Source organism: Chenopodium album, chromosome 1 (genome assembly GCF_948465745.1).
Source record: "Chenopodium album chromosome 1, dcCheAlbu1.1, whole genome shotgun sequence".
NCBI classification, from domain to species: Eukaryota; Viridiplantae; Streptophyta; class Magnoliopsida; order Caryophyllales; family Amaranthaceae; genus Chenopodium; species Chenopodium album.
This window is the reverse complement of record NC_137834.1, coordinates 75426007-75441795: the sequence shown is the minus strand read 5'-3', so window position 1 is coordinate 75441795 and position 15789 is coordinate 75426007. Positions and strand designations below refer to the sequence as shown.

General features: G+C 33.8%; 1 long non-coding RNA gene across 1 annotated transcript; it reads right to left on the bottom strand.

Annotated features, from left to right (window-relative positions):
• Window positions 1-11208: 11208 nt before the first annotated feature.
• On the bottom strand, window positions 11209-14325 carry LOC145603145 (uncharacterized). Its single transcript, XR_014104722.1, has 2 exons — window positions 14193-14325; window positions 11209-11823 (listed from the first exon to the last, which is right to left on the bottom strand). It is a non-coding gene; the product is annotated as an uncharacterized LOC145603145 (long non-coding RNA).
• Between the last annotated feature and the right edge of the window lie 1464 nt (window positions 14326-15789).

The following is a 15789-nucleotide window of genomic DNA, read 5'->3' as shown; positions in this document are numbered from 1 at the left end:
TTTAACCATTAGATCAATACATAAGCACTAAATAATTTAACATTGAAACAATTTACATAAGTAAACACAATGTGGCCAAAGGACATCAAGATTAGAAATAATTACGCTAAATTTTTCACAATTCCTATATTTTTGGTGTCGACTTTGAATACTTCAAGAGCTGCTTCAAAAGCATCTAAAGAGAAAAGATAAAAAAAAAAAGTAAATTACATTTCTTAACAACATAATAATGCATAAGTATACAATATAATAGTTTATTACCTTCGTGTCTTTCAAGTTTTTCGTAACACCTTGCTTTTAATGTCCACAAATCCATAGCCTCGGCAAGTAAAGCAGTAGATTCCTCAAGCTTTTTCAAAGCTTCACTAAATTTGCCTTTATTAAACAAATAATCAGTTTCTTTGTAAATGTCTGCCATGATTGATCACCTATACAATATAGTGGATATTATGAAGTTTCACTTTACAAATTTAGTAGTTTAAATCAAGTTCGTGCTACTCATTGTACATATAATACACACTTACATGGAAAGTCAAACAACTACATTCTACGTTATAGTAATTGGATTCATTTAGTTCAACTATCAATTTCATAAAACTCAATATCCAAGCATATAAATCAATCGTTCATGAAAGTCCAATATATATGATCCTATACCATCAAATTTATCAAGAGAGGTGGTGACAAACATAAATTGGCCAATATATGCGATATGGATTCATAGAAATAAGAAAGTATTCAACGGGCCATATTTGAAATATTTATGAAACACATTAATCCATTCATTTTTAACTCCAAGAAAAAGAATATTTTCTCAAAATGATTATAGTTGTATGTACGTAATTTATTAATTTATGAATACACTTATTTATATACTTCCTCCCTTCTTTTTTACTTGACCCGCTTTGACTTTTACACTATTCACCAACCCACCTTTGACCGTATTTTGTGAATTATAAGTAAAGAAAAACATATTCATGTAGGATCTTGTTAGAATCGTCTAAATAAGTACTATCACAATATATAACTTTTATAATTTTTACTTATAGAGTATTAAAATTATTGATGGTTAAACTTGTGCATTGGCAAGCATGATAAAAGAAACAGGTCAAGTAAAAAAGAACAGAGGAAGTATGTCTTAATGATATTTATAGTTGTATGTACGTAATTTGTTAATTTATGAATAATTTCTATATAATTTATTTATGTTATTTGAAATCACTTACAAAAATGTTAAATTCGTCATTGGGCTAGTCATTATAATGATGATATACTGCAACCATATATCTTAAAATATCTCAATCCGTCTCGTAAGTAGCCACTTGAAATCAACCCATATCTCTCAAATCTATTTCACCCACAGTATCAGGTACAACAGGACGATACGGGTCATCTTTTTGCCAAATTTCTTTAAATATAACGGGGGGAATTTGTTCTGACCTATAATACCCAATGTCATCTCTTGCCATCATACTTCCCAAATCATGATAAAATTGAGGAATTCACTTCATCTTTAACAAACATATCAAATTGTTTAAAAAGTTCACACGTTCTTGCGGTGTCTAAAATATATAGTGATCAAGCAATCACTTATCAGGTATGTGTTTTCTATTAACATAAAGACGAAAACATAACAATTAGGGACACACAATTTCAAAAAGTTAAAATTGAAATAAATTTAGAAAAAAAAAATACATACAACTTTCTATTATCTAAGAATGTGAAAAGATGAGAAAGATCATGATTAATATTACTCAAAACAAGCCTATGCCCAATACAAGGTAGATTGATCATCCGTCCCATATACTTTACCCAATCTTGTATATCACGAGCAGAAATAACATTTGTATCCATGGAGGGAATCAAACGAACAAGTCCTTCATTGGTAATGTAGACTGCATTATATTTCGCATCAAAGAGGTTTCCACATGGATATTCCTTGAACTATAGATACAACAATGTATCCACTACATCACCTTAACAAAAAAAAATAACGTTAGAAATGCTAGCTAATTTAATTTGAATTACAAATATTGGAAAGACACCTAATAGCAGTAATAGAACATACCGATAAATTTTCTTAAACTTGACCTCAATTAGATTCCACCACATCCTGTAAGGAGGGTGCTCCCATTGTAGGGGATCCTTCCTTAGATGCCCATGGCCCTTTAAAAGCCTAAGACTTTACACTTGTTAGGGTGGATTAGAATTTGAATTCCTGACTGTTTGGGAGACCTTGAATTAGAAATGATACTCTCATCACGCTTTTTTTTTTGTAAGAAACAAGTAGGATTCGCCAATGAGTTTTGGGAAAAATCATAAACCTCGTTCATGCCTTTCTCCCATGCGGAGTTCATGGGATAATTAACACAAATTGTAAGTTTACCCATGCCCAAATTGGTCTATATAAACCAGAAATGAGTTCGGGAGCGAGGGTACTAAAATAACGGTCCCTTTAAAGGAGAAACACTATTCTTTTCACAATTTCATTACCAAACAGTATAAGCAACGTGATACCTAAAGACTAAGTTAGTTGATTTTATTTACAAGCATTAATCACGTAGGAATTACATAGCAAAAGTCGTTATTCTTTGTTTAATCAATATTCGTGAAAAGAACAAACTAAACAATATTCGCCTTGTCTTAAGTGATAAAACAATTAATTATCAAATTCTAGTTTTGATTAACAAAAGAATACTATGTGAATTAATTAATTAAAAGTTTGTTTAAAGTGATCAAACAACACTATTTATTCAATTAAATTTATTTGGGAAATTCTCTTTGGTAACACTATAGTACTTCTCAATTTTCTCAGTGGTAAATTATATTGTAAAAATTCTTATTATCTTTGGTAAACTCTAATTAGTTATAATTTTCAATGGTAACCTTAGTGAAACAATTTTTATAAATTCTTAACCACGGTTAACCTTTTTTTTTTTAAATAAAAACAATATGAAATTCCAAAAATGCCCTCACTTAATAGCCTCAACCAATTAAAATGTTTTTTTAACAACATAATAATTTTATTTTATAAAAAAAAAAAACCCACCTTCTCCCTCCACCAGTCTGCCACTCCACCAGCCTGCCACTCCACCAGTCGGCGACAATACCCACGAAGCCTGGCTTTCCCCTAATTCGGCAGCCACTGGAGTCCCCACACACGAAACGACCCCCCTCACCATATCCCCTACCCTAACTCGACCACCTTGCCTTTGCCGGATTGCCGCCTCTTCCTCCCCTTTGAAACCCTTGCGCTCCAACACCAACACCATACAATTACCCACAACTCAAAACGGCAACCCATATTCTTCATCCTCATTGTACATCACGACAAACATAATCAATTTCAAGAAATATAAGCCGTTGATTTATTCAATCATTGAATCGTGGCCACTCGTACAAAGCTCAACCGCACCCTTTACCTCCCTCTTCTTCTTCGATATCTCTTTCTCTCTCATTTCCTTTCATCAGCCATTCTTTGGTACCACACACAAATTTGCTATTCGTTGCGTGGAATTTAGTAGTCTTATGGCGGCGGATTTGAGGAGGAAGGGCTAGGTTTCTAGGCGTTGTATTGGGTGTGGCGTCAGGGCAAGAGATGGGAGTCGTCGACGGGAATTGTTGAGAAGGATACTGTTTGTTTAGAGGAGAGAGAAGAAAGGGTGGTCGGGTGGTGTGGGCGTTTTGTGGTGGTCTAGGTGGTGTGGGCGTTGGGTTGGTGGTGGTCTAGGTGGTGTGGGCATTGTTGGTGATCTAGTTTGTTTAGGCGTTGGTGGTGGTTTGGTTTGGTGTTCGGTCAGAGGAGAGAGATGAAAGGTTTGGTTTTTATTTTTTTTATAAATTTAATTATTAAAAAATAAAAGAAATTAACCATGGTTAGTGAATTTATATGAAAATAGCTATTCTCTTTGGTAATCATAAATTCGAGTTTACCAAAGATAATAAGTTTTTTTGCAATTCACCACTGAGAAAACTTAAAAGTTTAGTGTTACCAAAGAGAATTTCCCAATTTATTTAAACAATAAAAGAAAAGTGATTTATCTAAGTTCTCAAGAAACTAACCGTTCTTATGTTAAATCTCCGATTAATGCGTTTATGGACTTTCTTTCTTCTTCGTACCTCCAAGGACTTAAATGGATTCAATTAGGGTTGGAAAGTATTTGGGAAGAGAGAAGAAAAAGTAGTATGTTAGTAATAGAAGTTGATAGATTATGGTTTGAGAATGTTAGGGTTCTAATTCTGATTTTTTGGTCCTCGTAATGTTGAACGAAGACCCCTATTTATAGGCGTAGGGATCTAGGTTTAGGGTTTTAGAGCCGCGCCTTAAGGTGGCACGCGCAACTCTCTGAGTCCAATGGGTTCCGCACGCATCTCAATGAGTCGTGCGCGGGCAACTTACTAAGTTGCGCTGGGATGTGGTTTGCCTTATATGAAAACGCGTTTTTAAAACTTCCATAACTTTTGATTGCAAAGTCGAATTTAGGCGTGTAAGATATATTTGGAAATCTCTGAATTTCTAATTTCCAATTCCGTTAAAATTAGGTTAAAATATGCTATGGATCAAAAGATATGGCTGTTGGAGTGCAAGGGTGTCGGTTTTAGGGCCCGGTTTGATCATAACTTCTTCGTTTTAACTCGAAATTGGGCTTATAATATACTGTTGGAAAGATCATTGAAAGGGCTATCCATCTACATAGGCCATGAACGGATATATGATGGTTGTTTTATTTGTTTGGCTCTGTTTTCAACAATGTAATATCCATTGGATCGATTCATTGCATTTGCCGCATTTGGGTCCGTTATTAATCAAGTTTAAACATGTATGAGCGCGTTTTAGGCCTAATTAGTAATCGGACAAGGCTATAAGATTACTTGGTCTCAAATATGAGTTTTAACTTACTTCATAATGCATTTCGTAGTCCATAAAAAATTCAACTTTGATTTAACATGAAGAACGGATTTTGGTAACATCATCGCACTTCCTTTCGGGGACAAGATGCCAAAAGTAGGTGTCTACACATCCTTATAAAATTATCTGAGTGGTTTACTTCATCATTAAAGTTTGAAAGCTCAAAGAAAAAAATTCCAGAATTGTTTTAACTCATTCGACTACCAACAAAGTCACATAAAGTCCTTTCTCGATAATCTGTACCTCATCTCTAATACTTAAAATGGAGTAAAGGTAAAATACATTCCCTCAACTTTTTCATTTGTGCACTTCTAGTCCCTCTTAACTTTTTTGTGCAGTTTTAGTTCCTTATCCACCATGGTTGGTGTTTTACACTCAAAAGTTGAGGGACTAAGGCTATTTAGGGACCATGACTCTTTTTTTTTGTTAAAATTTATTTAAAAATTTCAAAAAGTTGTCGGACCTGTTATTAATATTTATTATTAATTATTAATATATACAAACATTGATTGAAATAAGTTCATTAAAATAAGTTCAATAAAATGAAAGAAAACTTTGATTAGTAAGCTAAACACCACCAGTTCCCACCAGTAACACCCAACCCCGTAATCACCACCATGATCTAAAACCCCAGATCACTATCCCTAAGATCAAAACCCCACCTCATCACCACCCACCGAAACCCTACGTCACCAGCCACCACCAACGAACCAAAACCCCATGTCACCAACCACCACTGTAATACCCCATATTTTTATATGTATTTCAATTTAAATCGGTATTTCATAAAGTATTTAAATAATTCGAAATGAATTATTTATGGTATTTTATTAATTTAAAAAGGTTTTTTTAAATTAAAAGTCCATTTTTGTTTATTTAATGGTTTTGAAAATACTTTAATTTTATTATGTAGAAACTTTGGGACATTTTATTTTATAAAAGGAAGTTTTAAAGTTAATTAAGTTTTAAAGAAAGTCAATGACTACTTTGAATAGGAGTAGGGATCATTAAGGGTAGAAAAGGAATTTAAGTTAAGAGGGATTTTGGGAGAGGGTATAAATACCCATCATATGAGAAAATTAAACTTTGCCCAAGGTGGAGAATACCCAAAGGTAAAATCTCTCTATCTCTCTCTTTCTTATTTTCCTTTTCCCTTAATTTTCCCCCTCCCCTTTTATTTTCTCACCTTCACGCCACGCCCCACATGCGCCACCACGCGTGGCCGTTCAACACCACAGCCACCCACCGCCACCAGTGAATGCTGGCAGCAGCAGCATCAGCGGACGCGCGCGACATCATCCCTGCCATGGTGTTGTGCGCAACCCAACAACAACAAAAAAACTCTCTTCTTTGTTTTAAATTAATCTAGCCTTGATTTAATTAATGTTTTTTTTTGTTGTGTGATAATTTTCATGATGTTTGAATATGATTATTATATATATAATTTTCAGATTTAGTTTTTGAATTAAAAAGCCCCAAATTGAAAACCCTAGGTTTCTAAATTATTGTTTATTGATGGAATTTGATTGTAGATGATTAATATTATCGAAATAGGTGTTTTAAAACATAGTTACAACAAGGAAAATTTGTCAGGAACGACACGCTTAATAGGGGTATTTGGAAACAACTACCCACTAAAAAATTTTATCAAAAAAACTACCCCCTAAATTTAAAAAGTTAGAGTAGCACTACCCATTTGCATTTTCCGGCGAGAATGTCCGTGCGTGGGCCGATTTTTTCAAATTTTCCCTGAAAAGACACGATGCAATGACAAATTGGACCTTAATTTGTAACCCTATGATAACCAATTTCAATTAAAAGCAGCAAATTCAACCAATTTCAAATTATCACCAATTTCTAAGAACCCCAATTTTTCTAATCATTACACCCTAACATCAAAATTCATAATTAATGGATTAAAAGAGAAGAATTACCTATGAATTACATACCCCACTTGTTTTGACTTCTTCAATTAGGGATTTTCAGAAGAAAAATTGAAAAAGTGGGCCCCACACGCCGGACTTTTTTGCCGGAAAATGCAAATGGGTAGTGCTACTCTAACTTTTTAAATTTAGAGTGTAGTTTTTTTGATAAAATTTTTTAGTGGGTAGTTGTTTCCAAATACCCCTATTAAGCGTGTAGTTCCTCACAATTTTTCCTTACAACAATTTTACATGTTTTTATAAAGCTGGAATTTTTATATAAAGGGTAGAATTATGTTTCTTGAAAGGATTTTTTAATTACCCATTAATTGGGAATAATAGTAGGGGTTTTAAATTAATTTTCAGCTTGTTTTAGAGGGTTTATAATTGATTTAAAGAGTGTATATATTCCTGGAAATTTATATTGAATAAGTTATAATGTCTCTTTGTAATTTTGGGTTGTAGGAGACTTCCAAGTGAGTGACTTTATTTAGTCGTGGCGATTTTGAGATTATATTTGAGGTACGTTAGCGTACTCGGTAAATATCTAAGTGCATAGAAGCATGTTAGGCTTTGTTTAAGTAATTCCAAGGTAGTATCATGATAGGTATTGATTGGAATTGTTGATTGGATTGATGTTGGTGATTGATTTGCAAAGTATGGATTATTTGTGGTGAATTAATGATTGGAATTAATTATATTGGCATGTTGTGTATGAACCACACTTTTATTATTAGCATGATTGAGAACATGTTTAATTAAACTAAATGTTTAATTGAGTTTGGAATATTGAAAGGGAATTTTATTATGGTTCATATAATTTTTATTGATGCTATAAGCATAGAAAAGGAGCTATTTAAGTGTCTATAATGTACATAAGGATTAAATTACATTTTGGTGCCTAAGTGCACTTAAGGTGTCTTAAACATTGAGGGATAGGATTGTGGCGCATTATGCGTTTAAGGTATTATTTAACACCAAGGTAGTTTATAAAAGATTCAACATTAAGGTCCTGTTCTCTTCAGCTTAATTTCAGTTCAGTTCAGCTCTAATCAGTTCAGTTCAGTTCAGTTCTTAATTTCCATCTCTCATAAACAATTAATTTCAGCTCTATTCAATTCAGTTCAGTTCAGTTCAACTCCAATCAGTTCAGTTTAGTTTAGTTCAGTTCAGTTCAGCTCAGCTTAGTAATTAAGAACATGCCCTAAATTTATATGGTCATTAATTATTCAAGAATTAAATTGGTATGTTTGATTGCTTGAATGATTTATAGTGATTGATTGTGTTATGGTTTGAGAGTCATCACCAAGTCTAAAAATATGTAAATAACGTAAAGTGAAAGAGATTACGCACCAAAACTCTTGGAATGTATATACCTTGATTATGAACACATGGGGGAGTTATGGGGTTTTATATTTAACCATAACTTCTACTGGGAGTACATGACGTTGTATATTCCTTTTTATTATGTGCCGGAATTCCGCCACTTACGAGTGGTTCTTTTATACTAGCACGGTTAGCTCCCGTGTTAGTACCCCTATATTGGGTCAGTTTAGGGGGGAAACCCGTTCGATGCGTAATCAAATTAAATATACAAATCATTTGTTTATTGTTTAGTTATGTTGTATGTTGTATGCTTGTAAACAAGTGCAACAAGGTAAGTTGTGTGATAATAAGATGAAAGCATGTTAGTGTGTACTATTTATGCTTATATACTCAACATTGTTGATTGTGTGTTGTATGTTTGTTTGGCCTTGTCTTTAACTTGGCCCTACGACGACCCATTTCTAATGGCGAGTATTGGGGACAAAGTAAAGAGAAGCTTTTCAGGTGATGAAGCATATTTTTAAGAGCATATTTGTGGGCAGAGTGCCTTTTGGAATTGTGTAGTGTTTTTCCCATCATGGAATTATGGGGTTTTTATAGGGCACTGGGAGATCATGCTCCTAGGGTTTCATAACATAGGAAGATCGGCTGCCCTATACGTGGTTGACACATGTATTAGGGTTTGCTTCGTGCTAGGCATGTTTCCTTTAATGGGCATTGAGCCCTTCATTTTCTAATATCTCTCTTAGGCCACATGTCATGCTCATATTAACCTTTTTAGCTGAGCATGATGCCACGTGTCGGCTTATAATTGGGCCACTTGTCGGCCACTCATTTTTCTATAAAAAGGGAGTAAAAATACCTCTAAACAATGGGCATGAGTGAAGAGCGAATCATGTTTAGTTTCCATAAGAATGTGATGTGGTTTATGTAACACCCTAGAAATTCCTTTTCTTAAAAATACCTGTTTTGACCTTACTATAATACAAAATAGGAAAATCTAAGACATTACCGCCATCGTGAACGGCTAAGGATATTATCAAAGATACACAGCGGAAGACTATCTTTGAAACCATTCAAAACAAGTCAACTTAAAAGTCACAACCAAAAGAAAGTAAAGTCAAATGAAGTCAACCTACAACTTCGAACCATTGTAGGCCCTTATTAAAACCAAAATAAAACTCAAAACCTTTGCGTTAGTCTCACAAGCATAATATAGAGTAATAATAAAAGCAATAAACCACATCATAAAACTATGGAAACTAAGCATGATTCGATCTTCACTCATGCCCATCATGAATATGCTTCATCACCTAAAAAGCTTCTCTTTTACTTGTCCCCACTAATCGCCATTAGAAATGGGTCGTCGTAGGGCCAAGATAAAGACAAGGCCAAACAAACATACAAACACACAATCAGCAATGCTGAGTACATAAGCGTAAACAAAACACACTAACATACTTTATTCATATCAACATAGAACTTGACTTGTTGCACCTGTATACAAGCATACAACACAATCAACAATAGCTAGACCAACATAAATGCTCATTTAATTTGATTACACATCAAACGGATTTCCAACCAAATTCCTGCCCCAAATAAATTGAGGTATACTACACCGGGAGCTAACCGGGTAGGCAAATGTCACATGAAGTGACAGACGTCCTGCGAATAATAATAATAAAAGGAAAACACAACGTCCTGTACACCCAGTAGAAGTTATGGTTATTAAATATAAAACCCCATAACTCGCCCCATATGTTCACAATCAAGGTATATACGTTCCAAGAGTTTTGGTGCGTAATCTCTTTCACTTTACGTTTTTTACATATTATTAGACTTGGTGATGACTCTCAAACCATATCACAATCAATAATTATAATCATTCAAGCAATCAAACATACCAATTTAATTCTTGAATAATTAATGACCACGAAATTTTTAAATGTTGAATCCTTTTTAATCTACCTCAGTGTCAAAGACACCTTAAACACATAATGCGCCGCAAATCCTATCCCTCGGTGTTAGAAATACCTTAAGTGCACATAGGTACCGCAATATAATATATTCCTGTGTACTAAGACACTTGATAGCTCAATTCCCATGCTTAAAGCATCAATAAAAATTATATGAATCATAATAAAATTCCCTTTCAATATTCCAAACCAAATTAAACATTTATTTTAATTAAACATGCTCTTAATCATGTCAATAATAAAAGTGTGGTTCATATTAAACATGCAAATATAATTAATTCCAATCACCAATTCACCTCAAATAATCCATACTTCACAATTCAATCACCAACATCAATCCAATCAACAATTATTCCAATCAATACCTATCATGATACTACCTTGGAATTAATTAATCAAAGCCTAGCATGTTTCTATAAACTCAAACAATTACCAAGTTCGCGAACATACCTTGAATATGATCTCAAAATCGCCACGACTAAATAAAGTCACTCACTTGGAAATCTTTTACAACCCAAAATTCACTAGTACAAAACTAATCTTAAGTAACACCCAAAATGTGTTACATAAAGTAGAAAAAGTGCTATTATAGACAATAGGAAACACTTTTTTGGGTGATACTTCCGCCCATGTTACCTCAGGTCTTATGTAATACTTTAGGTGTTGCATGGTAACACTTTCAAAAGTGATACTATAAACCCTCTTATGTAACACTTTTTATATTATTAGAATCATTTTTAAAGTGTTAATTTTTATTTCTTAGGTAACACTTACTTGCCTTTGGTAACATTTTTCAATCATATAGTAACACTTTATATGACATTATGTATCATTTTTCGAACAAATGTAACAGCTTATTGATTATTAGGTAACATTTTTCACTCTTTTTTTTTATATATTGTGGCACTTTATTTGATATTATGTATCACTTTTTACAAAATAATGTTACACCTTATTAATTAATAGGTAACATTTATTATTAATATGCAAATTTTTTCTTTTTCTTAAATATAAAAATAATATTAACATGTACAACAAATATGAATGTGAAATTAACACATACAGCAGACAATAATTTGAATTGATAAAATTTCATAACTTATTTAAAAAGAATCCATAAACACCAATTTGTTGTTTGCCTAAACAATTTAATAAACAAAACAAAAAGAAAGTGAACCTTGGTCTCTAGCTTGACCACCAAATTCACAAACATGTTAAGCAAAATAATTTAAAAAAAGTCGCGCGGTAGCAAATGGACAACAGTAGTAGCAGCTAGGAGTAGCAACCGATAACAACAGCTAATAGTAACTGCATTCAACAGTACCAGGCTATACTAGCAGCAACATCAATAACTTGCAGTAATTGCACTGAGTAGTACTAGGCTAGAAGTAGTAGCAACTTGTAGTAATTGCAGTGAGTAGTACTAGGCTAGAAGTAACAACAACTAGCAGCAACTTATAGTAACATTAGTCAGCAGTATGAGGCCAATAGGTAGTAGTAGCAACAAACATCAGTAGCAGCAAGCATCAATAACAGCATTAGACGTCAGTACCAGTAGCAGCAATAACAGTAACATTGGCATCTACATACATGCAAGCATGTTTTTTTGGGCCCTATAGCATAACGAAAGTATTTATTTCCATCGTTTTTGAACTTCCAATGCTCTAACTCATGGTATCTCACTCCCCTGCTCATACATGGATGAGAATCAGTAAATATAATGAGAATTTTAAAAAGTATAAACTGATAGTCTAGTAGTAAATGAAATGTACTTTTGAGCAGGATCGACCCTCAGGCTCTTAGCTCAGTCGACATTATTGAGATGCTCATTTCTTTTCACATGCTCGCATACCCTCAGGCTCTCAGCTCAGGTGAACATTATACAAAAGAGCTGAAATATTTTGCAGTCTACGTGGTTTTAGCTTAGATGCACTCTTTTGTTTTATACCATGTCATAAAAGTGTCTATGTGTTTAACATGATAAGATTTTAATGATTAGTGGCATACTTATTATAGATGGCTACGAGTTCAAGATAAATGTCTAACGCATCACTGACATAGTGACACCTATTGACTCATGGGTCCACAATAACTCTAACAATTAGCAACATCACAGTGATCCTATATGATTTAGCTACTATCTAGAGTACTACTACACATGATGATTATATGGACAAAACTAAAATGCGGCTCTTATGACTAAGATGAACAGGAAAGACACACTAATATAGTGAGATTAAGATAAATCACATGCATTGCTAGCACTAAATTAATGCATATCTTAAATACTCATTCAAACTTTAGTCATTGCATAACTCTTATAAGTACCACTTTACAGTAAATTAGACTATCGTGCTAATTTGCTAGTCCTTGTACAACTGAGAGCTCGACTAGAAGTAATTGATAATGTAGCTAGGAGAAAGAGATAAACAGAGTATTAAAACTGAGTTTTCTAACTGAAGTAGAAGCTAAACTTATCTAACACTTTAAATCCAAATATAAAATCAAGCAAAATCTAGAAGAAAAAAAAAAGAGTGAATTGCAAAAAAATAGCCAAAGAATCATCTTAAGACTCACAAAATTAAAGCTTGGAAAATATAATCAATTTCTTTTACTCACCGTATCAAACATTCTCACTAGCCCATAGTCCATCAAAACCCTTGACCAAAAGAAAAAAGCAGACAATGGGAAAGTCTAGAATGAAATGCATGATTCATAAAGCTCAAAATATAAGACATTTTAGGTTTGAAAGAAAACGAGCTATATAAAGAATAAGTATAATTCAGGGTATGTATGCAGCCACTATACAATGAATTTGGAGTTATAAGGTAAAAGATCCCTCACACCAAGACAACTGGACAAGCATGGAACTATAATTAGACTATAAAATTCACAATTTCTAGAAGTACTTACCTGTCATAAACATATATACAACAAACAAGTGATTCTCTCTATATTCATAGGGAGGGGAAGTGGGGTAATTTAAGTATGGAGTCATCTTTGTTTGAATTAGTTAAACTAAATGCTATTTTCTACTTTCCTCGATCATAAAAGTTTTTTTTACGAATTCAACTGTGAGAGGTGATTACACATTAATGGCATGAAGATAGAACAATTATCTACATTTGAACTCTTACCTCCAAAACTTGTTTCTCAACAATCCACTGTAAGTATGGGCACGATGAACCAACCAAATAGATAAGCTATTGCATAATCATATTTGCAGCCTCTGTCTTGCCTACTCCACTCTTGTAACTAACTAATATGGATTTGCTTGCATTAAGTTTCATTCATCAATGTCCTATACCAATCAACAAATAATCCACTATATAATCACCAAGATTAACGGAAAAACCTTGTTTGCAAAAATCTCATTACTCCATTTATATCAGATAGAGAATTGACATCTTTCAATGATAACAAAAAAGTCATAAGTCCATAATTTATGAAATTATATCAGAAATTCTTCTCAATTTTCTAGAATAAAAATTCAATAAATCAATGTGGATATTCAGCCATCACTTAATTCAACTAACATCATCAAAGCCTTACAAAATTGAAGCTAGAATGTGAATTAACTCAGACAAATATAATTAACCCGATTCCATGGTTATGCTTAATATTAAAAAAAAAAAAAAACTAGCAATCCTAGGAGTGGTGGTTTTGCCAGTAGCAAGAATAGCGACATGCAGTAGCTTGAATATCAAATACCATTCCTCTGATTATAACTGGCTTATGAGGATTAAATTCAGAAAAGAAAAATTTAAATTTAAATTGGTTAGATTAGTCAACAAAGATCAAATTACAAGGTAAATCAAATCAGCAATAATTACAAAAAAAGAAAAAAGAAAAATCCCAAATTCATCAAAATACTTCGAGCAATTAAGATTTATGAAAATTTCAGTATGAAAATAGTGAAATTAAACATGTTAATAGGCAAATTCAACATCAAATTAAGAAATCATCAACAAGATTAGAGAGAGAGAGATTTGAAACCCTAACTTTAACTAACTTAAATTCCTATTGATAATGGAAGGGAGGGGGAATGAAACTAACCCTGACCCAAACTTTAAGGTGGAAGCCACCGAAAATGGAAGCCAGGTGGGGCCAATCGCTGTCTTTGGAGGTGGCAATCATCGCTATCTCTTCAACTAGGACCACAGAGTGTTGCATACGTCTTTGGGTTAGAGCACAGAAAAGAAATATTTTCAAAAATTGAAAGAAGGGATATTTTAATAAAAACATCCTCATCACTAGACTTTTCACACTTTCGCTTTGTTCGATAATCAAATGACATGAAAGGTATTCATCCCTGGGTTTGGTTTTGGGGAGACACAAATGGGTGTCTACAGAAGCCCCCACTTTGACTAAGTTTGGAGAAACGCAAGTTTCGAAAACAAAATTCAAAGTATCGATAGGGACGGAGAATGATTTAGAACATTATGCGATCCTAAATCACTCTTGTAATGTCGATACCTGAAAAACTAGCATTAGTTAAACAGATAAGAGAGTTAAGAAACGCGTATCTTGCACCATCGAGCACTCGTCTCTGGCGTAACCGATTTGTTGTTGTTGCATTTATGTTGTTGTGATAACCTTCCGCAAGCTAGGGAACGCCATCCTATTGTTTGTTTTTACGATCTTCTACAAGCTAGAGAATACCGCCTGAAGACTGCTATGCCTGTAACTGCCTCCAATTCCGCCGTGATAGTCTTCGAAAAGACCACTGCTTGTTGATCCTTAATGCTGCTTGAATTTTGCTGTTGATGCTTTGGGTGATGACAATCCTCTTTTCTTTGGGAATAGTTGCCAACACAATTCTTGTATGATGTATGACAATCCGATTTAGGGAAAGTTGTCAATTCCACGTAACAATCCATCCTTGGAAATGTTGCTACGATGAAGCGACAATCCGTATCTCGGAAAATTTGCCAAAATCCAATTTTGGGAAAAGTTGCCAATGCTTCGTAACAATCTGTCATAAGAATTTTGCTACAATCGACAATCCACATCTTGGAATATAAATCTTGAAAGCAATCCACCTTGGAAATTTGTCAATGCTATGCGACAATCCTTTTAGGAAAATATTGCCACAATTGATAATCCGTGTCTTGGAACATTTGCCAAAAAAGAGTTGATCGACAACCACTTCGGGAAAATTGGCCATTTGCTGAAATGAATGACAATCCACGTTGAGGAACTTTTGCCGAAATTTATGATGAGTAGAGACCTACGACAATCCTTTGGGAAATTTTGCCATAGGGAACTGGGTGTATGACAATCCGATCTCGGAAAACTTGCCAAACAAAGAAGGAGCACGACAATCCATGCTTGGAAACTTTGCCAGGGATGACAATCCAATCTTGGAAAAATTGTCATTTGAAGAAGATGCGCGACAATCCATATTTTGGAAATATTGTCGGTTGGAGATGACAATCCAATCTTGGAAAAATTGTCGTATAAGTAATGTGCTTGATTTTGAACCGATGCCTTGGTGTTTGTAATGAGCCAATGCTTAGGCGCTTAAGCTAAGTGAGACACTTTTTTGTCAGGTCAATCACTTACTACGATTGTAATCGAGTCGACTACTAACCATGCCAATTTGCTTATAGGGGCTAACTAGCGTACAAAGGAACCCAAACTTGTTGTACGA